The 21,125-nt window shown below is 48.4% G+C and overlaps 1 protein-coding gene across 3 annotated transcripts in view; it reads left to right on the forward strand.

The window, feature by feature from the left end:
* Positions 1–21,125, forward strand: part of SLC4A11 (solute carrier family 4 member 11) — a 229,296-nt gene that overhangs the window by 44,206 nt on the left and 163,965 nt on the right. The window lies entirely within an intron of this gene.

Genomic DNA, 21,125 nt, shown 5'->3' on the forward strand with positions numbered 1-21,125 from the left:
GGGGCGAGATGCAGTTGCTCTGCTAGATAAGGAATATACAGACAGCTTTGACACTGGTAATCATGTTGTGTGGATGCCTGATTATCGTCTTCCAAAGCAACTACTCTATTCCGAACTTAAAAATGGAAGGCGTAATGCTGGTGGTAGCAAAAGAGGTTTAAAGACTGTTTCAAGGCAAATCTAAAAAAAAAAAAAGTAGTATAAACACCGACAACTGGGAGCACTGGTCTGCGAGCGCTACAGTTGGAGAACAGCCTTTACCAAAGGTGTCATGGGCTTTGAAGACACTCAAACTCAGAACGAAAGGGAGTAATGTGCTAAGAGGAAGGCATGCTTGGTAAATTCACACCGTGATCAACTCCCACCCGGAAACCTATGTCCCCACTGTGGAAGGACGTGTGGGTCCAGAATTGGCCTCCACAGTCACTTACGGACTCACTGTTAAGACCGTGTTCATGGAAGACAATCGTACTCAGCTACGAGTGATCACCAAAGAGGAATAAATGCAGACAGCATATGCAAGAACATTAAACCCCACATCGTATCTGAAACCCTCTTGCGGTCAAAGCTCTCCAATACAAACACACATGCGGAATAGTTGCGATGGAACTGGAAGCATCTTTGCCCACCTGCTATGCCAAGAAGCTCTGTGTACTAACAGACGGTAGTGGCTGCTGGGGCACACAGCGTAATAAAATTTGGCCGGAGACGTGATGTTCTGCTAGGCTAATGACCTGTGAAAGTATGGAAGAGGGGCTCTGGTGGTTGTTAAGTGCTGCAACGGAGAAGGAAACCAAGGGTGGGTACGGAAGGCAAGGCTGGAGCCAAGAGATTCTTGTTGCTGCTGATTGACTCTGCAGATCCCGTTCTGCAGCATTCCCCCGACAGTTGAATGGGACCCGTCCCCTGCGGTTCCAGCACCCGGGAGGTGGCTCCAGCCCTGGGGATGTGCCGTGGGGTCAGGGCATGTGGAAAGGGCTTCCTGATAAACCGGGGCCTTCGGCTTTGGAGCCGAGTCCACAATTCTGCCGTGTGATGGTGGGAAAATAGCTGTGGGGGCTCCAACGCGGAGTGTCTGCTCTGAGTTCTTCCAAGAACAGCTTGTTCAGGCCTTGAGTCTTTCCAAGGGGACTGGAGGCAGCAGGAAAAGTCCAACAAAACTATCAAAGGGGCTGCAGCTGCTGTCCTGCATGGACAGGTGGCAAAGTTTGGGGCTTTTTTTTAATTTAGAGAGAAGGCAAGTAAGAAGTAAGCAGGTTTACGATAGAGGTGTGTGATGTGGAGAAACTAGACGCCTTGGCTGGATTTCTGTATTTATCCCTGTTTTGCTTTTTAAAAATTATGGGTTTGTGCACCGCTTAGAAATTACAAGAATATTAAGCCGTCCAGAAATCCTTTTAAATCAAATAAACTCTTACCTTTAAAGCCAAAATAAAATTGGGGAGAACTTATGACATCAATTTTTCTAAGACAAGGTGAAAATCCAGTCTATTCCTAGGTGAAGGTAAAGGGACCCCTGATCATTAGGTCCAGTTGCTGACGACTCTGGGGTTGACTCTGGGGTTGAGGCGCTCATCTCGCTTTATTGGCCGAGGGAGCCGGCGTACAGCTTCCGGGTCATGTGGCCAGCATGACTAACGCCGTTTACCTTCCCGCTGTAGCGGTACCTATTTATCTACTTGCACTTCGTGCTTTCGAACTGCTAGGTTGGCAGGAGCAGGGACCGAGCAACGGGATCTCACCCCGTCGCGGGGATTCGAACCGCCAACCTTCTGATCGGCAAGTCCTAGGCTCTGTGGTTTAACCCACAGTGCCACCCGCGTCCCAGTCTATTCCTAGGGAAACACAAAATCCCATATCCCTATTCTTCAGGCAACTTAGGTTTGGATTTTACTGCTTTTTGAACTCATTGGAGATACTCAAAATATAACAGGGCAGACAGAAGGACAACACTCACATATAGAACACAGGCAACATTTAACTCTTAACCCTTGGTATTTTCTCCAATCATTCAGAAGATATTGGCAGAACGAGACCGTTGCAGCAGAAGAAGTCAGTTTGTTAAAAAGCACCTTATGAAAAGAAAGTTTTGCATCTCCTCCAAAATGGGAAGCGAGGGAGCTTCCTTGTGAAGACAGTCCTGTAGCTGTGGAAAGCCTTTCCTTGGTACCCGATAATAGAATAGTAAATACAGGAAGAGAGTGCCTTAAAGCATGGGCAGAGTGCCTTCTCCCCACGCACAGATTGACCACAGCCTGTCATTAAAAAGCAGGGGGTCAATTGCCTACCAGCCCACCCATTAATCCTAGTTTGCCAACTCTTGAACTCGCTTCAGCCTTTTGTTACTTTAATGGCTGCGTACAAAGGTAAAGGGACCCCTGACCATTAGGTCCAGTCGTGTCCGACTCTGGGGTTGCGTCGCTCATCTCGCTTTACTGGCCGAGGGAGCCGGCATGCAGATTCCGGGTCATGTGGCCAGCATGACTAAGCCGCTTCTGGCGAACCAGAGCAGCGCATTTTACCAACGCCATTTACCTTCCCGCCAGAGCGGTACCTATTTATCTACTTGCCCTTTGACATGCTTTCGAACTGCTAGGTTGGCAGGAGCAGGGACCGAGCAACGGGAGCTCACCCCGTCACGGGGATTCGAACCGCTGACTTTCTGATCGGCAAGCCCTAGCCTCTGTGGTTTAACCCACAGCGCCACCCACATCAGTGGCGTACAAACCATGCCTTTAATGCATATTTTTATAACATAATTTCCCCCAAAGAGTCCTGGGAGCTGTACTTTATGCTTCATAAAGCTACAATTCCCAGCACCCTGAACAAACTACGGATCCCAGGGATCCTTGGGGCCATTTTCTGACGGACTCTTCCTTCCTAGTACTGACTAAAGCTCCGCGTGCCCGGCGTGCATTTAAAGCACCTGCCCCCTAGAATCTAGGGACGTGTAGTTTGCCACTCGCAGAACTATAATTCCTTCACAGAAGCCAGCTCCCAGGTTTCTTTGGGTGAAGTCGCATACTTTAAATGCTCGGCGTATATGAAGCCTGCATGTGCGCAGGATGAGTCACAGGCCGGGGTGAGCTGGAAGACTCAGAAATGCCTGCCAAGCTCATGGGCTCGTGTATCACCTCTTTGTCCTCCTGGCACAAGCGATCTCGTCATTCGCAGTTCCACGCAGAAACACAGTGCTCTGCGAGTGACTCAAGCGGTTGAAACGCCCTGGGATTTCTTGTCTGTGGAGTCGGGAGGCTGCTCTGAATTGCAATGCATTCTCCTGCAAAGCGTATTTGAGTGTTGGAGAATTCTGTTGGAAACGGAAATGGGAGTGGACGTTGCCTCGGTTTTTACGTTCGTCTTGAGGTCAGGAATGGAAATCACGCAAGCAGATATGGTCACTGGTTTTTTTTTAGTCCACGATCACGCCATCAATAATTACGTTGTGTTGTGCATTGTTTCTGACATTTCCATTCCGCTGAAATGCATTGACATCAATTGCAATTACAGTGGGCGCTTGGGTTGCGAATGTGATCTGTGCAGGATGCACGTTCGCAACCCACAGCGGTGCGTCTGCACAGTCGCGGGTTGCGATTCGGCACTTCTGCGCATGTACAAAGTGTGATTTAGCGCTTCTGCGCATGCACGACCACCAAAACCTGGGAATAACCTGTTCTGGTACTTCTGGGTTTTGGCAGTCCGTAACCTGAAAAAACGCAACCTGAAGCATCTGTAACCCGAGGTATGACTGTATTGAAATCTTTTTCAATAGCAAAATAGCAAGACGAATAACGTACATTTTTGCAGAAGCAGAACTGCATCATGATGGAAAGAGCGTCGATTGCAAATTAAAAAGGACGGGACAGAAACTGCTGCCTCCTTGCACCCCAGGTCCTGGATGCAATAGGAACTTAAGGGCTGTTTGGTAGACAGCGGAGTTGACACGGCAAATCCACTTGCTGCAAAATTCTAAGTCATGTTTCTTGGTGTGTCTTCTTTAGCAAAGCATACAAAGGGAAGCTGAAACACCCTCAGAATGTCTCAAGGGGTTTTGCATATCCCTAGCTGAGAACCGGTTTTCGACGCCACAAATTGCCATGCATTTGCATTGTGCAAAGCGCAGAGAGCATGCCACAAGGCGGTCATGGTACATGCACCCAGCACCATGTGACAGGGCATGGTAGATGTTCCCCGTAATTGCTAAGTGTGACAGCTCTCTGTGACAGCTGTTTTCTAATGGTGCATTCATGTCGAGTTCACTTCCTTAAATAATATAATGAACCTCCTCCAAACCTTGCCCTGTAAACCAAGTGGAACACAGACGCGGCAGATGCAGCATCTGGAATCCGAATGTGAATGTCTTCTTCTGCATTTTTCATGCACCCAGCTTCTCAGGACAGGAAAAGCACTAGCTATGTGCACCTCCAGGTCTCCCTTGCCAACAGAAGATCTTGCATTTGCAAACCCAGAGCCAGTGTGGTGTAGTGTAGTGGTTAAGAGCGGTAGTCTCGTAATCTGGGGAACCAGGTTCGCTTCCCCGCTTCTCCACATGCAGCTGCAGGGTGACGTTGGGTCACGGAGATGCCCCCAGAGGAAGATTTTGTGCTATCTCTCCTCTCTTAAATAATAATAATAATAATAATAATAATAATAATAATAATAATAATAATAATATTTTATATCCCCAGCCACTTTGGGCAGCTTCCAACAAAATATTAAAAATACAATAAATCATCAAACATTAAAAACTTCCCTAAACAGGGCTGCCTTCAGACGTCTTCTAAAAGTCAGATAGTTGTTTGTTTCCTTGACATCTGGTGGGAGGGCTTTCCACAGGGTGGGTGCCACCACCGAGAAGGCCCTCTGTCTGGTTCCCTGTAATCTCACATCTTGCAGTGAGGGAACTGCCAGAAGGCCCTCGGAGCTGGACCTCAGTGTCCGGCTAGAACGATGGGGGTGGAGACGCTCCTTCAGGTCTACAGGGCCGAGGCCGTTTCGGGCTTTAAAGCTCAGCACCAGCACTTTGAATTGTTCTCGGAAATGTACTGGGAGCCAACGTAGGACTTTCAGGACCGGTGTTATATGGTCTCGGCGGCCACTCCCAGTCACCAGTCTAGCTGCCGCATTCTGGATTAGTTGCAGTTTCCGGGTCACCTTCAAAGGTAGCCCCACGTAGAGCGCATTGCAGTAGTCGAAGCGGGAGATAGCCAGAGCATCCCAAGTGGACGCTGCCTCTTTCTGATCTGCTCCTGTGCTGATGGCGACAGCCTGGGCAGAAAGGGGATTTTTCTGTACATTTCTTAAGGTCACGGTTTTTAGGGCTCGTTCACCACTGCGGCTTACATCTGATCCACCCCGAAGCAGCTGAAACTATTAACCCAGCAAAGCTTTCGTTTGACGTAAGCCCTGCCCTTTAAGCGCCTTTGCGGAAGCCACGGACTGACGCAGGATCGACCAGCCCTCCTCTGTGCTGCTGCTTGCTATCGAATGATTGCTCACTCACTGGGAATGGCATGCACCACGGCAACATCTTGAGAGGTTCTGCACATTCTCGCCCACGCATATGACATTGGGCACACCTAGGTGCTTTCGTGTGTCCCACCTGCATACCCAGACACTCTTCGTAGTCCTGGGCCATGGGTTTCACCCTGGCAACACTGCTTCTTAGCACTGCTTTCACCTGCTTCTTGGCAATCTCCCCCATGAAACTCCTTGAAGGGGTTGTGTTTGAAGTTCTTTGAACATGTGCAGAGTAGAGTGCCTTTGGCAGAGCGCCAACACTACCTCCCCTCCAACAGAACTGGGAGTAGGTCTGATTTACTTGGGGTTTTTCCTGCTTACACAAAGGTGCACTGCATTGCTGCTCTCCCGCAGGGAAGGCAGGACCTGTGTTCTGTGAGATTACAGTGGTCCCTCAGGTTATGAACTTAATTCATCCCGGAGGTCCGTTCGTAACTCAAAACTGTTCTTAACCTGAGGCGCACTTTCACTAATGGGGCCTCCCGCTGCCACCGTGCCGGCGGCGTGCGATTTCCGTTCTCATCCTGGGGCAAAGTTCTCAACCCGAGGTAACTACTTCCGGGTTAGCGGAGTTTGTAACCCAAAGTAACCTGAAGCATTCGTAACCTGAGGTACCACTGTATTGCTGAAATTCAGCACTAGGTGTCATTCATTTTTGATGAAAACAGGAGCTGAATTTGCGGCTGTTCGCTTATTCATTCCATATCCATAATGCAATCAATTATGCAAATGATGATACTCTGTTGTTGTTGTTATTTATATCCCGTTTCTCCCCAGACTGGGACTCAAAGTGGCTTACACAAATTAGAACCACAGAGATGAAATACAAAAAGCTTTTTAAAAAGAAGTTAAAAAGTAATTCAAAATACAGTCGTACCTCAGGTTGCAGACCCTTCGGGTTGTGCACTGCGCCGAACCCGGAAGTACCGGAACTGGTTACCTCAGGGTTTCGGCGCTTTGCGCATGCACAGAAGCACTGAATCGCGACCTGCGCATGCGAAAATGTGGCGCTGCTGGTTGTGAACACTGCGGGTTGCGAACGTGCTTCCCGCACGGATCACATTCACAACCCGAGCTTTCACTGTATTTCATTATGTCCCCACCCCCTTTGCATTGCATTTCCTCTGCATTGAAATGAATGCTGTGAAATGACTTATTGACAACATAATTTACCTAGTTCATTCTGTAAATTATGTAGCTTACGTAATATGGCCAAAATGGATGGCGAGACAAATAATGTACGTTTTGGTGGAATACCAGCTGCAGTGGAATGGAAGCAGTGCGGTCTGCGACTTATACAGGGTGGAACGGAAAACGATGCTTTCTTACATCCCAAAGATGTTAAATAAGAATAAGAATGAAATAATTAATTATTATATTTATATACCACCTTTCTTTCCAAGGAGCTCAAAGTACTGTACACGGTTAAGAGCGTGTAGTGGTTAAGAGTGGTGGACTCATAATCTGGTGAACCGGGTTCGTGTCTCCGCTCCTCCACATGCAGCTGCTGGGTGACCTTGGGCCAGTCACACTTCTCTGAAGTCTCTCAGCCCCACTCATCTCACAGAGTGTCTGTTGTGGGGGAGGAAGGGAAAGGAGATTGTGAGCCGCTTGGAGACTCCTTAGGATAGTGATGAAGCGGGATATCAAATCCAAACTCTTCTTCTTCTTATATGCTCACAACAACCCTCTAAGGTAGGCTAGGCTGAGAGGCAAGGGCTGGCCCCCAAGATCCCCGCAGTGAGTGTCATGGGGCTGAGTGGGGATTCGAACCCTGCTCTCCCAGGTCCTATTCTGACAATCATAACTGCAACGTTACAGATTGTGTTCCACTGTTTGTATTAGGAGGTTCTCCTCGTGGGAAAACAGAGCTCGTAAATGCTGACAGATTTTATTCTCTCCTTCTCTCTTAAACGGTAACATAGATGTGGCCTCCCTGTTGGGAGAAACCGAGATGTGTGAAAGAAGTTCAAGACGTTCTGGCTTTTGCCTGGGAGGGATACCCTCTCGCTGTGAAAAAGGGCCTGCGTCCCACATTAGCTCTTTTAGGGAAGGAGCGTGCAGCCAGCGTTTACTCACAACAATAAAAGCAAAACAGCCACCCTCGGCCCTGAAAGCATTTTGGCACAAAAGCACCATTAAGGACATTTGTTTGGCGTGTGTGTCCAGCCGGCTGGCCCAGAAATTGCAATCCTGGCTGCCTTTTGGGAAGGCAGAGCTAGCCAATAAATTCCAGAATTAGCAGTAAACAGACCCATTTCCTAGGAAACTCTGGCATGAATTCGGAGGGGAAATCCCTGCTTGTTTGGCCCCAGCAGATCCTCCGCCGCTGTGATGGACCATGGATGGAAGAGACCATGTTTAACGTTGGAAAAGATGGAGAGCAGGGGACCTTGTCTGCAGGAATGTGCAAGAGCTACATCGTTTGGGGTTGCTGAAAGAAAAGGAGGTGGCAAAGATCTCCAAAAGGACCTCTTTTCAAACTAAGTGGATGGGCAGTAAAACAGCGAATGCAATTCAGTGTAGACAAATGTAAAGTGATAGGGGGCGGGAACCTTAATTTTGCATATATGCAAATGGGTTCTGAACTGGCGGTGATGGACCAGGAATGAGACCTTGGAGATATCTTGATGAACATGTCAACCCACTGGGAGCAGCTGTGAACAAGGCAAGTTCGGTGCTAGGGGTCATTATAAAAGGAACTGCAAATAAAGGTGCCAGAATCCTAACGCAAGGATACAGATCTGTAGTGCAACCACATTTGGAAAACTGTCTGCAGTTCTGGTTGCCTCACCTGTGAATGCGGGTGGCGCTGTGGGTTACACCACAGAGCCTAGGGCTCGCCAATCAGAAGGTCGGTGGTTCGAATCCCCGCAACGGGGTGAGCTCCCATTGCTCGGTCCCTGCTCCTGCCAACCTAGCAGTTCGAAAGCACGTCAAAGTGCAAGTAGATAAATAGGTACCGCTCCGGCAGGAAGGTAAATGGCGTTTCCTTGTGCTGCTCTGGTTCGCCAGAAGCGGCTTGGTCATGCTGGCCACGTGACCCAGAAGCTGTACGCCGGCTCCCTTGGCCAGTAAAGCAAGATGAGTGCCGCAACCCCAGAGTCGGCCTCGACTGGACCTAGTGGTCAGGGGCCCCTTTACCTTTACTGTCCTGCCATGTGATGCCCAAAACCTTCCTGACACAGCACATGCAGAAGGCGTTGAGGTGTCGCTCCTGGTGGTTGCAAGTTGCCCACGACTCACTTCCATAAAGTGGCATGCTCAACACGCAAGCCTGGTAGACCTTCATCTTAGTATAGGACGTTAGCGTCACATTCTCCCATACCCTTTGTGGGATTCAGCAAAGTGGTTATTACCATACTTTTCAGTGTATAAGCTGAGTATTTTTTACTTTAAAATAATGTTAGAAAACTTGGTTGTCTTATACAAGGGTAGAGCATCCGGGGGACATGTGATTGGTTGCAGCCACGGTGATTGGGTGGATGATTGGTTGCTCGCACCAAGGGATGCTGTGGATTGGCTGCCGATTTGTGAATTGGGCGTGAGATTGTTGTCTGCTGTTTGTGAGTATCCATGTTTGCTTTGGCGACGCGACCAATTGTCAGCGATCGTCAGTTCTGTTAGTGATATTTGTCATCCCATTATACCTGAAGGAGCGTCTCCACCCCCATCGTTCTACCCGGACACTGAGGTCCAGCACCGAGGGCCTTCTGGCGGTTCCCTCACTGCGAGAAGGAAAGTTACAGGGAACCAGGCAGAGGGCCTTCTCGGTGGTGGCGCCCGCCCTGTGCAACGCCCTCCCATCAGATGTCAAAGAGATAAACAACTACCTGACATTCAGAAGAGATCTGAAGGCAGCCCTGTTCAGGGAAGTTTTTAATGTGTGACATTTTAGTGTATCTTTGGTCTTTGTTGGAAGCCGCCCAGAGTGGCTGGGGAAACCCAGCCAGAAGTCGGGGTACAAATAACAAATTATTATTATTATTATTATTATTATTATTATTATTATTATTATTATCCCACCCCACCCCCAAAATCTCAAAAACCCTGGGCAATCCTCCCCCCCAAAAGCTCAACAATTCTGGGCCATCTCCCCCCTCCCCATTTTCTTAAATTTGAGTCCTGCAAAATATAGGCAGTCTTGTACAGGGGTATGTTATACACGGAAAAATACTGTATGATCCTCCTTCTCCTCAGCCAGAGCTAATTGATTTGTGTGACTTGCTTGCTCATTCATTCGCCCTGTACTTTGTCGCTCTCTTGATTGTGCAACCACGAGGAGCTATCCACGGCAGCACTTCTGCAGGGGAGAAAAAGCCAGGGCTGCTTGCTGGAGCAGCTGCCTTAACCTTAATTGCCTGCGTTCTGTCACTTACCTGAGGCTGCTACCTAGCAAAGCAGTAGGAAAGGAACTTTGCTTTCCAAAGCAGCTGGTTTTGATCTTGCTGTTCTGGGACTGACTCTGTCTTTGTCTGGTGAAGTGTCAGAGACTCTGGAGACAGGCAGGAATACAGTGGTACCTCGGGTTAAGTACTTAATTCGTTCTGGAGGTCCGTTCTTAACCTGAAACTGTTCTTAACCTGAAGCACCACTTTAGCTAATGGGGACTCCTGCCGCCGCCCCGCCGCCGGAGCACAATTTCTGTTCTCATCCTGAAGCAAAGTTCTTAACCTGAAGCACTATTTCTGGGTTAGCGGAGTCTGTAACCTGAAGCGTATGTAACCTGAAACATATGTAACCCGAGGTACCACTGTACCTGCCCCCTTGCCCTGTCTTTCTATACGGTGTAGAAAGATAAATTCTCCGAAAAGTACAATAGATAGTCTGCCGCAACGTGGCATTGCCACGCAGATGCATGGAAACAGATTCTAAGATTTTGCACCAGTGAATTTGTTCCCGTGAGCCAGTGGTTGCAATCGCAAATGTACCGAGTCAAACCAGAAACAAAATGAATTCGAAAGATTTGCTTAAATCGCAGCGCAGGAACGATGAAGATAAACACACCCAGCGATATCTGAAATACAAGGAGAGAAAATAATGCATGAATGAAACAGAGGAGAGCGATTTGTAAGGGGAAAGCATTGTTAGACTAGCAAATAAAGTTTTGGGGTTTTTTTAATTGTTGTTATGCCCTGATTGAAAACCTCCAGAAAAACCCCTTCCATCAGTTCCGACTAGTTAAAGGTTTACTAAACTGCCTTATAGCAGTGTAACCTGAAGATTAAGGAGCGGATTATAGCCTGTGTGGACGAATGAGGAAAGTTGAGAAAGATGAAACGGTTGAACAGAAGCCCAAATGGCACAAATCGGAAATTAGTTCAGGAAAAAATCGAGAAGTGTTTAAAACTGAAAAAAGTGAAGCCTAAGGCTCACAGAGGAATAAACAAAACAAAAAAATTCCTTCCAGTAGCACCTTAAAGACCAACTAAGTTAGTTCTTGGTATGAGCTTTCGTGTGCATGCACACTTCTTCAGATACCTGAAGAAATATCTGAAGATATCTGGTATCTGAAGAAGTGTGCATGCACACGAAAGCTCATACCAAGAACTAACTTAGTTGGTCTTTAAGGTGCTACTGGAAGGAATTTTTTTTGTTTTGACTATGGCAGACCAACACGGCTACCTATCTGTAAGAGGAATAAACAGAAAGTAAAATGAAAATGAATTTAGGGGAAGTAAAAACCCTATAAATATCGCACCTGTTTCAGAACTGTTCATCCTGACTCAGGAAAAATGCCCAACACCAGCTTCTGGAACTAAATTAGTTTCTTATATTCTGAGTCACTTTTCTCTCTTGCCCCATTCCCCCCACTAAAATTCACTTCTGTATTGGCAAATGATGCATTGAGGGCAGGCCCCTGCTAAAAGCTGGTGTTTTGCTTTAGATGATTTTAAATTATTTTGGGGGAGTGACATATTCCCAAGCTTTATCTGGGCGAAGGAGTCTCCTGAAGGCCACTCTAAGCTGCTAATGAGCCTTCTATCTTCGCCCGGGCTGCGTGATCTCAGCTTGACTAAAGCCTCGCCAAGCTTTCTGTTTCCAGGCAGATGGAGAGACCTTTGTGCCTTTGAAGGAGACAGCTCTTCCTGCTTAAAACCATGAAACACAGCACTCTGGAGCAATGTTTGCTCCCACTTGGTTCCTGGAGATTCTCTTCTACCCTGCAAGCAGACACGCGTCTTGGAAAAAGAGAGGAGTAACAGGATCATGTGCCTGTTGTCTTTGTCAAAAAAACGAAGATCATGGCCACTGGCCCCATCACCTCCTGGCAAACAGAAGGGGAAGAAATGGAGGCAGTGAGAGATTTTACTTTCTTGGGCTCCATGATCAATGCAGATGGTGACAGCAGCCACAAAATTAAAAGACGCCTGCTTCTTGGGAGAAGGGCAATGACAGGCCTAGACAGCATCTTGAGAAGTAGAGACGTCACCTTGCCAACAAAGGTCCGTATAGTTAAAGCCATGGTTTTCCCAGTAGTGATGTATGGAAGTGAGAGCTGGACCATAAAGAAGGCTGATCACCAAAGAATTGATGCTTCTGAATTCTGGTGCTGGAGGAGACTCTTGAGAGTCCCATGGACTGCAAGAAGATCAAACCTCTCCATTCTGAAGGAAATCAGCCCTGAGTGCTCACTGGAAGGACAGATCGTGAAGCTGAGGCTCCAGTACTTTGGCCACCTCATGAGAAGAGAAGACTCCCTGGAAAAGACCCTGATGCTGGGAAAGATGAAGGGCACAAGGAGAAGGGGATGACAGAGGACGAGATGGTGGGACAGTGTTCTCGAAGCGACCAGCATGAGTTTGACCAAACTGCGGGAGGCAGTGGAAGACAGGAGTGCCTGGCGTGCTCTGGTCCAGGGGGTCACCAAGAGTTGGACACGACTAAACGACTAAACAACAACAACAACAGGATCATGGGATTGGAAACGGCAGTCTGTCGGAGATGCCATCAGGTTCAGAGGTTGATCATCTGCTGTGCTTGCAGAAGGTCTTGGGTTCAATCCCAGGCTTCCAGACTGAAACCCTGGAGAGGGCTGCTGCCAGTCTGAGTAGACAGTATTGGGCTAGATGTGCCCAATGGTGTCACAATGTATAATGCAGTTTCTTGTTCTGATTTCTGGGCCTGCCTTTCCGTCTTGCTTCTAGACTGGAGAGAGGCGAACAGCCTAATTTGAGCTCAACAGACACCAGCCTAGGGGAGAGCAGCCACATCAACCTCGAAGCACCCTAATTTCGCCTGCTTGCTCGTTTCATTTATTTGTAGATAACTGTACCGCTTAATGTATTAAAGTCTCTCCAAGCAGTTTGTGTTAAAGGGCTTTTAAAATAAAAATAAAATTCAGCAAATGTTTCCTGAAAACTAGATCAAAACAAAGCAAAAGTGCATGTCACCCGTAAAACTGAGCCCTGCACATACCGGAACAACTGCCTCACGTAATGTGTGCGAGAAATGTCAGCCTTTATGTCCCCGTCTAATTTAATTCCATGGGATCAGTGTTGGGTTTCCTTCGCGTTGTTTACCCTGAGGCTTTGAGCTCTGTGTGAGCTGGCCGGCCATTCTCCTCTCCCAGGCTCCCAACGCTTGTTGACATTTGTCTCATGCTCTTTTTCGATGAAAGGGTATATTTGGTGTGGCATGAGAAGAACCTGGCTGCTGGGCCAAACCAAAAGCCTGTCTGGTCCAGCGTTGGATTCTCGACCAGAGGCTGCTGGAGGAGCCTGCAAGGGGCACATGGACAGGGCAAGAACACTCTTCCCACTGTGGTTTCCCAGCAACTCGCATTCGGAGCCACGCAGTCTCTGATCCCGGAGACGGCATGCAGTTAACATGATCAGTAGCCATTGTCTAGTCACTTTTTAAAGCCATCTGAGATGGTTGCCATCACTACCGTACTTCCTTTATTCTTTCCCCGCGTCTCCCATCATTCAGCTGTAAGGAATGACCCCGTTGGGTCTTAATAGCAGACAGAAGAAGGAAAACCTTTCCGTAATATCCAGGCATAGTTTTATGTATCAAGCCCACATCCTTCTGCCCAGGCTGCAAGGCCCTTGGTCCTCACTTCACACCTTCCTCCTGGCAGGAATGCATTCCTCAACTGGAATGTGGCCTTCTGTCAGATAGAGGTCGTCTCCAAACCATCCCCTTCTCACCATTTTATTATTCTGGGAATTGTGATAGTGTCTCTTTCTTGCTGGGAAGGAGATAAGCGCTTGTGTGCTGTTGGGGTAAAACCTTTGTGTGCAGGATGGAATGTAGCCTGCAGCCTCGGTTCCCAAGTTTTTCTCTACTCTTGAGCTGTTTCAAAATTGCTGACGGCGGAACACTTAATTTTTATTTTATTTTTCCCTGTCTGTCGCAGCAGGTGCAATGCGCTGTGTTAGATGCTGCATGGTTTGAAATCCCATCTGAATGGCTTATTTCGTTTCTTATGTATTGCATTTTATCCATAGGATTCAAGCGGCAAGGCAATGTAAGATGCAAAATAAAAATGTAATTAGCAATCAATACTACTACTACTACTACTAATAAAAATTTATTTATATCCCGCCCTCCCCAGCCGAAGCCGGGCTCAGAGTGGCTAACAACAATAAAAGTAACACAGCATTCTAAAATCAATTCATTCTAAAATCAATTCAGAATCAAATTCATGACAACCATTGGGCTAGAGTTCTATGAGGATTACCAAAGGAGGGGGTCAGACTGTGCCTTGGCCAAAGGCCTGGTGGAACAGCTCTGTCTTGCAGGCCCTGTGGAAAGATGTCAAGTCCCGCAGGACCCTAGTCTCTTGTGACAGAGTGTTCCACCAGATCGGGGTCACAGCCGAAAAACCCCTAGCTCTGCTTGAGGCCAGAATAACCTCCCTGTGGCCCGGGACTTCCAAGATGTTTTATTTTGAAGACAGTAAGGTCCTCCGTGGGACATACCAGGAGAGGCGGTCCCGTAGGTACGAGGGTCCTAGGACTTTAAAGGATAAAACCAGCACCTTAAACCTGATCCTGTACTCCACCAGGAGCCAGTGCAGCTGGTATAGCACTGGGTGAATGTGATCTCGCAGCGAGGACCCCGTAAGGAGTCTCACCGCGGCATTCTGCACCCGCTGGAGTTTCTGGGTTAGTCTCAAGGGCAGCCCCACATAGAGTGAGTTACAATAATCAAGTCTGGAGGTGACCGTCGCGTGGATCACAGTGGCTAGGTCAGGGCGAGAGAGGTAAGGAGCCAACTGCTTAGTTTGGCAGAGATGAAAAATAGGGATATTTAACGCGATGGAGATGTGTAGATATTCCACGGAGCGCATGAATGAAGCTTGCAGATCACTTGGGGACCCCAAGCCACATCCATTGAGCCTCCCACTTCCAGTACCACACCTACCCCCACTAAGCGCCCCCCAGGTTCCTGGGTCATGAGGTAGACTAGGGCTGCAAGCTTTAATTAACTGCTAGATTAATCACTGAGAATTGCTCTCTCTATGTGTGTTTTTAATTGCAGAGTGAACCTTGCCTCGCAATTGATAGGCAGAGTTGGGGTTGTTCAGTAGTTATCCCTTTCAATCTGCATAAACTCATGTTTCTTATGCTAACATAGTTGGGGGCGGGGAGCAAATTAAAGATGTGCGGTTTGGGGCAGGCATCCTTGTTCCCTAAACCACCTGCCAGTTCTGCATTTCAGGGTGAGAGATGAGAATGACTTCCTTCTAGCAATCCAAAACAAGAGGCAACTGAATCTGACAATGATCAGACAAAAATTGGAGCCGACACAATCTCTTAAATCTGGATCTCCTGCAATACTTGTCGGCTTTGCTGATGCTGCTTTGATGTGTTACTAATAATAGGAAATCATATTCTAGGTTCCTCAACATGACAAAGCACACTTATCAGGAAGTAAACCCTCCTGAACTCAGTGCGACCTCATTCCGGGTAGATGTGTTGAAGACCGGGTTGCAGATTATCTCCCGGTCGAAAAGCAACAACTCCCTTCCTCCAGCCTCCTTACAAAGGAGTCTTCAAAAGATTAGGATACGAAATCAAATCACTTAACTAGTAAATGGCTGGCTAAAATCCGCTCAAGTTCAGTTTAGTTCCGTCTTTGTGTGGCTTTTGATGTTATAATTTGATGTGTCTTTTTTTTATTCCTCGTATCAGTTGCAATAACTCTGTTGTTGTGGAAAGAAAGAAAAATCTGGTCAAAGAAAGTGTTGGAAGGGACCCTGAGTATCATCTAGGCCAGGCATCCCCAAACTTGGCCCGCCAGATGTTTTGGGACTACAATTCCCATCATCCCTGACCACTGGTCCTGTTAGCTAGGGATGATGGGAGTTGTAGTCCTAAATCATCTGGAGGGCCGAGTTTGGGGATGCCTGATCTAGGCCAGCCTTTCTCAACCTGTGGGCCTAGATGTTGTTGAACTACAACTCCCATCACCCCTAGCTAGCAAGGCCAGAGCTCAGGGACAATGGGAGTTGTAGTCCAACATCATCTGGGTACCCACAAGTTGAGAACTGCTGATAGGCCAAGGTTTCCCAAACGTGGGTCTCCAGCTGTTTTCGAACTACAACTCCCATCATCCCTAGCTATCAGGACCAGTGGTCAGGAACGATGGGAATGGTAGTCCAAAAACAGCTGGAGGGACAGGTTCAGGAAACCCTGAATTCTAGTCCAACCCCCTGCCTGCAATGCAGGAATATGCACCTGTCCCTTATGGGAACCAAACCTGCAACCTTGGCATTATCAGCACCTTGCTCTAACTGGCTGAGCTATTCCTCACCACATCTCTGTCTTTTGTGTATAAAGAAAGAAGAGAAGCTAATGATAAAGGGAAATTTTTAATCGTTAAACTGTGGGATCCTCCCCAGAGTTGCAGCGATAGCCTTATCTTCCTCCTGGAATTTGCCTAATCCTCTTTTAAAGCCATCCAAATCGGTGTCTGTCAGTGGATATTGCTTAGGAAGCATGGGCTCTGTGCTAGCTCACAATATTGGACGCAACATCCCTCTTAGTGCCAATTACTGCGCATTCCAGTACACCTTCTTTCGCGTCCTGCTTGCAGGCTCCCATCCCATAATCATCTGGTTGTCCGTGACGGGAAACGGGGGAGTGGGCTAGAATGATCCAGCTGCACCCTTTTGATATTTTTTCTGTTAAACTTTCACAGCAAACCAAAAAGAACAGAAACCTAACACATCACAAACTATCCATTATCCAAGTCATTCCCCGCCAGTATTTAAAACAAAATTTAGATGCTATAGCCAGAGCCTTGTTGCGGTTAATGAGTAGAAATTATATCTGTTGTTGATCTGACCCATGTGCGGGAGGGCCCTTATTTATGCAGCGAAGAAATGCACTCCTCTCTTCTGAGAAAACTTGGAGAACAAAAGGAAGGTTGTGTGGGGTGTATAATCTTAAGTGGTTCTCAGCCCCTAGGTGAGGCAGAAGGTATTTTCCATCGGAGCACCGAACGTTTTGCAGGTGCAAGCACTTCCCATCGCAGGGATGGGATGGGAAATTTTCAGGCATGGGACGTCCTCAGGGCTCTCGCAGAAGCACTGCTGGGGGCCCTGTGTCGCAACGGCTAACCTCTGATCTTGCCAAACCCGCTAGGGGAGAGACTGCAATCTGCATGTTAAGGGGGGTGGGGGGTGGGACAGGGACTGCAGGCGACTTGCTCCAGGCCCTCTGAGAAGAATGCGGCTGCTGGCACGTCACCAAGGATGCTCTCTGGCTATGTGAGCAGAAACAGGCCTCTGCACAAAGCCAGAAAGGGGCAGCGGTCTGTAAAAAAATCTGATGCTTCCATGCACAAATAGTTTGCAACACAGGCCTGGGTGTTTTGTGGCCAGCAGTACGGCTGTCACATTTGAGGGTTGGCATTTGTCTGTCTCTGGAGACAACGGAGGAGTGCGCCTTTGGGGGTGAGGTCAAGCTGTTGGAAGACTGCAGCACCTGCTGCGGCTGCAGAGAGCGGCTGCAGAGAGCGGCTGCAGGAGACACATGTTTCGTTGCAGCCGGGGCAAAGGAAGGCGTCCGGTTCTGCAGATGCACCAGGGCGTTTCTTCTCCTCCTCTGGTCCTAGAAATGGGCCGTATAAATGGCAAAACGAGAAGGGCCCTAGCTCAGGGGGAGCACATCTCTTTGCACGCAGAAGCTCCTGGGTCCAACGGGTTAGGAATGTCTCCAGCCTCATGCCCTGGAGAGCAGCTGCCGGCCAGTGTAACCAATATTGTGCTAGATGGAATAGCGGTCTGACTTGAGCATAAGGCAGTGTCCTGTCTAAAGGATCACAGAGAGAAAAGCCTTCAATGTTTACGGGTCCTGGTGGCTGCGAGTCCTGGTGGTTGAGTTTCCTAGTACAGTGATACCTCGGGTTAAGTACTTAATTCGTTCTGGAGGTCCGTTCTTAACCTAAAACTGTTCTTAACCTGAAGCACCACTTTAGCTAATGGGGCCTCCTGCTGCCGCTGCTGCATGAATTCTGTTCTCATCCTGAAGCAAAGTTCTTAACTCGAGGTACTATTTCTGGATTAGCGGAGTCTGTAATCTGAAGCGTTTGTAACCCAAGGTACCACTGTACTGCCTGCAGATGTTGAGGATTGCATTTGGGACCTTTTGATTTATGCCAGATTAGCTCAGTTGGATAGATAGAGCACAGTGCTGATAACACCAAGGTCGTGGGTTCAATAGCCATGCAGACCACCTGCGTATTCTTACATATTCCTGCATGATCCTCAGGGTTCCTTCCATCTTTAAAAGTAAAGGGATCCCTGACTCTGGGGTTGCGGTGCTCATCTTGCTTTATTGGCCGAGGGAGCCGGCGTACAGCTTCCGGGTCATGTGGCCAGCATGACTAAGCCGCTTCTGGCAAACCAGAGCAGCGCACAGAAGCGCCGTTTACCTTCCCGCCAGAGTGGTACCTATTTATCTACTTGCACTTTGACGTGCTTTCGGACTGCTAGGTTGGCAGGAGCAGGGACCGAGCAACGGGAGCTCACCCCGTCGTGGGGATTCGAACCACCGACCTTACGGTTTTACAAATGCAGGGGAACCTGCCTGTCATTTTCCCACGGGCACCTGGTTGGCCACTGCGAGAACAGTATGTTGGGCCTTTGATCCTGCAAGGGGCTTCTGATATTCTTTAGAGAGTGCATCTCTTCTTTGCACAGTCCCACTGTTTGTTTGTGCCTTGCTTTTCTGCTTGGCTCTGCCCTGGCAAATATATCGGTCAGTTTGTACCACCTCTCAGATGCCTTTCCCCCCTCACACTGGTGGACCTGCTGCTGAGCTCCCCAACATACATGCCAACCTCCCCACCGCCAAATTGAAGAGCTGCTGCTGCACTTGGGTCCACCCTGTGGACATCCCATAATGCGCGCCTGGTTGGCCACCACGAGAACAAGATGCTGGGCTAGATGGGCCGCCGACCTGATCCTGCATGATTCTTAGAATCATCGAATTGTAGAGTCGGAAGGGACCACCAGAGTCATCTAGACCAACCTCCTGCAAAGGCAGGAATCTTTTGCCCAATGTGGGGCTTGAACCCGCAACCCTGAAATTACAATTCTCATCATGCTCTGCTGACTGAGCCTATCCAGGTAAGACTTCACAACCCTAATCCACAAAAGCTTCTCCCACAATATATTTGATAGTCCTTATAAAGTACTGCAAGACTCTTTTGGGCTACGGTCGCTGGACTCGCCTGCAGCGATGGCTGGTGCCCGTTGGGACTGGAAGGGGGGGGCAGGACCACAGCAGGCGGAGCCAGTGTGAATGGGAGGCGGAGCCACAGCTCAATGAGAGGCGGAGCCAACTAATGCTAGTTAATACCCCATATCCCCCTGCTCTTTGGCAAGGGGGCACCACTCTCCCACTCACACAAGGCAGTTCCATATCTAGAGGGAAGTAAGGAACCCAAGAGTCCCACAGGCTGAATCAGTTCTTCAAAGGCAACACAGAGGAGGAGGAGGTTGATTCCAGCCGGCAGCGCCACCCCCTGGACTGGTTGTAAGTAAGTACCAAAGCAGGCAAGGACAGGCAGGTGGGCTGAGGTTTGTTGGGCAGCTGGTTGCCCTGATAAGTTTACAAGGACCCTACTGGTTGCAGTGGCGAACTCTGATCTCTGCAAACTGAATGTGCATATTGGGAAGCTGTGTCAATTACTTGGGAAAGTCAAAAGCTGATTAAAAAAATCACTCCAATTCCTTCCTTCCTTTTCTTTTTCCTTCCTTCCTTCCTTCCTTCCTTCCTTCCTTCCTTCCTTCCTTCCTTCCTTCCTTTCTGTTGCAGCGAGTTTCTTTTAAGAGCAGTTGAGAGTCTGAACTGGAGAGGGTTTTGAAGGAGTCTCCAGGTCCGTTCTCCTCTTAAGAGGCAGCTTGGGATCTGTTGGGTGCTGGGCTTTCTTGCAAAGAATACTGGGTGGGTTGGATTTTGGTATCTGTCTGTCTGTCTGTCTGTCTGTCTGTCTATCTATCTATTTCAGTTGCATCCCATCCTTGCTCCTAGTGGAGCCCAGGGTGGTAAACAGATCAAGTTGGTAGCTTCTAGAACTCTTAACCTTGGGGTCGTGAATTCAACCCCACAGATTCCTGAATTGCATGGGGTTGGACTAGATGACTCTGGTGGTCCAGTCCAAATCTATGAACTCCCAGCAGCCAGCAAGGCCAATCAGGGATAAGAGGGTGAGAGCTGTAATCTGCAAGCATTTGGAGGGCTGTGGGGTCCCTTTTCCCTCTCTAAGGCAGCGAAGATCCTGTTGGTGGAGCACAGTGGCTCCTCTCCCTCCCTCCTAATAATACTGAAATCCAAAGACAACCAACAGAAGCTGAATGTTGTGCTTTTCCACTCATTGCATAGTTAAATTATGAAACTCACACCTGTTTTCTTCGTGTTTTTGTAAAAAAAAAAGCTCAGCAACAACTTTGGGGTTTGTCAAAAAAGAAAAAAAAAGCCCAACAATTTTGGGGTGTCCTGGCAACCCTAAAACCACTTTGAGGTTTCCACACTTAAGCGACATAAACAACAGGTAAATAATAAGGGAAAATAAGCGTGCTCCCCAGAGATCCGAATTCCAAAGGGAACCTGGGAAGCTAAAACAACCGAGATACGCAGGGCTTCTCCCTCCTTATCCGTGCAAAACGAATTATTATTATTAATTTAATTTCTGTACCGCCCGTCCCCCGTAGGCATAGGAGCCAACTCCTAGGGGCTGAGGTCCTTTGCCCCCCCCTTAAATATCTGAGGGAGTGGGTCCCCCCAAAGTTGATAGGCATTACAAATGGTGTTTGTGCGTGATCTTGTGATCGATTATGTTGGGTGGGGCTGACATTTATCCTGGGTGTAGCCAGGATATATGATGGTCGGGCAAGTTTGTAGCAGCAGAGTGATTTATGTTGATTTGGGGGGCATCTGCCTCCACTGCCCCCCTTTGGCTACGCCCTTGGCTCCCTCCCCAACATTTTATCCAAGTCGGCACTCTGCCCGTGATCTCAGATCAGTTCAAGGCGACTCCGTATCCCCCTCCCCATCCCGGGGCGCAGCGTTCCTGCGCGAAGAGGCTCTGGGTCCTGCTCGACGGCTGCTGCGCGCAATTGCGCCTCCTTTTGGAAAGCGCCCCTA

Source organism: Podarcis muralis, chromosome 9, assembly GCF_964188315.1.
Source record: "Podarcis muralis chromosome 9, rPodMur119.hap1.1, whole genome shotgun sequence".
Lineage (NCBI taxonomy): Eukaryota > Metazoa > Chordata > Lepidosauria > Squamata > Lacertidae > Podarcis > Podarcis muralis.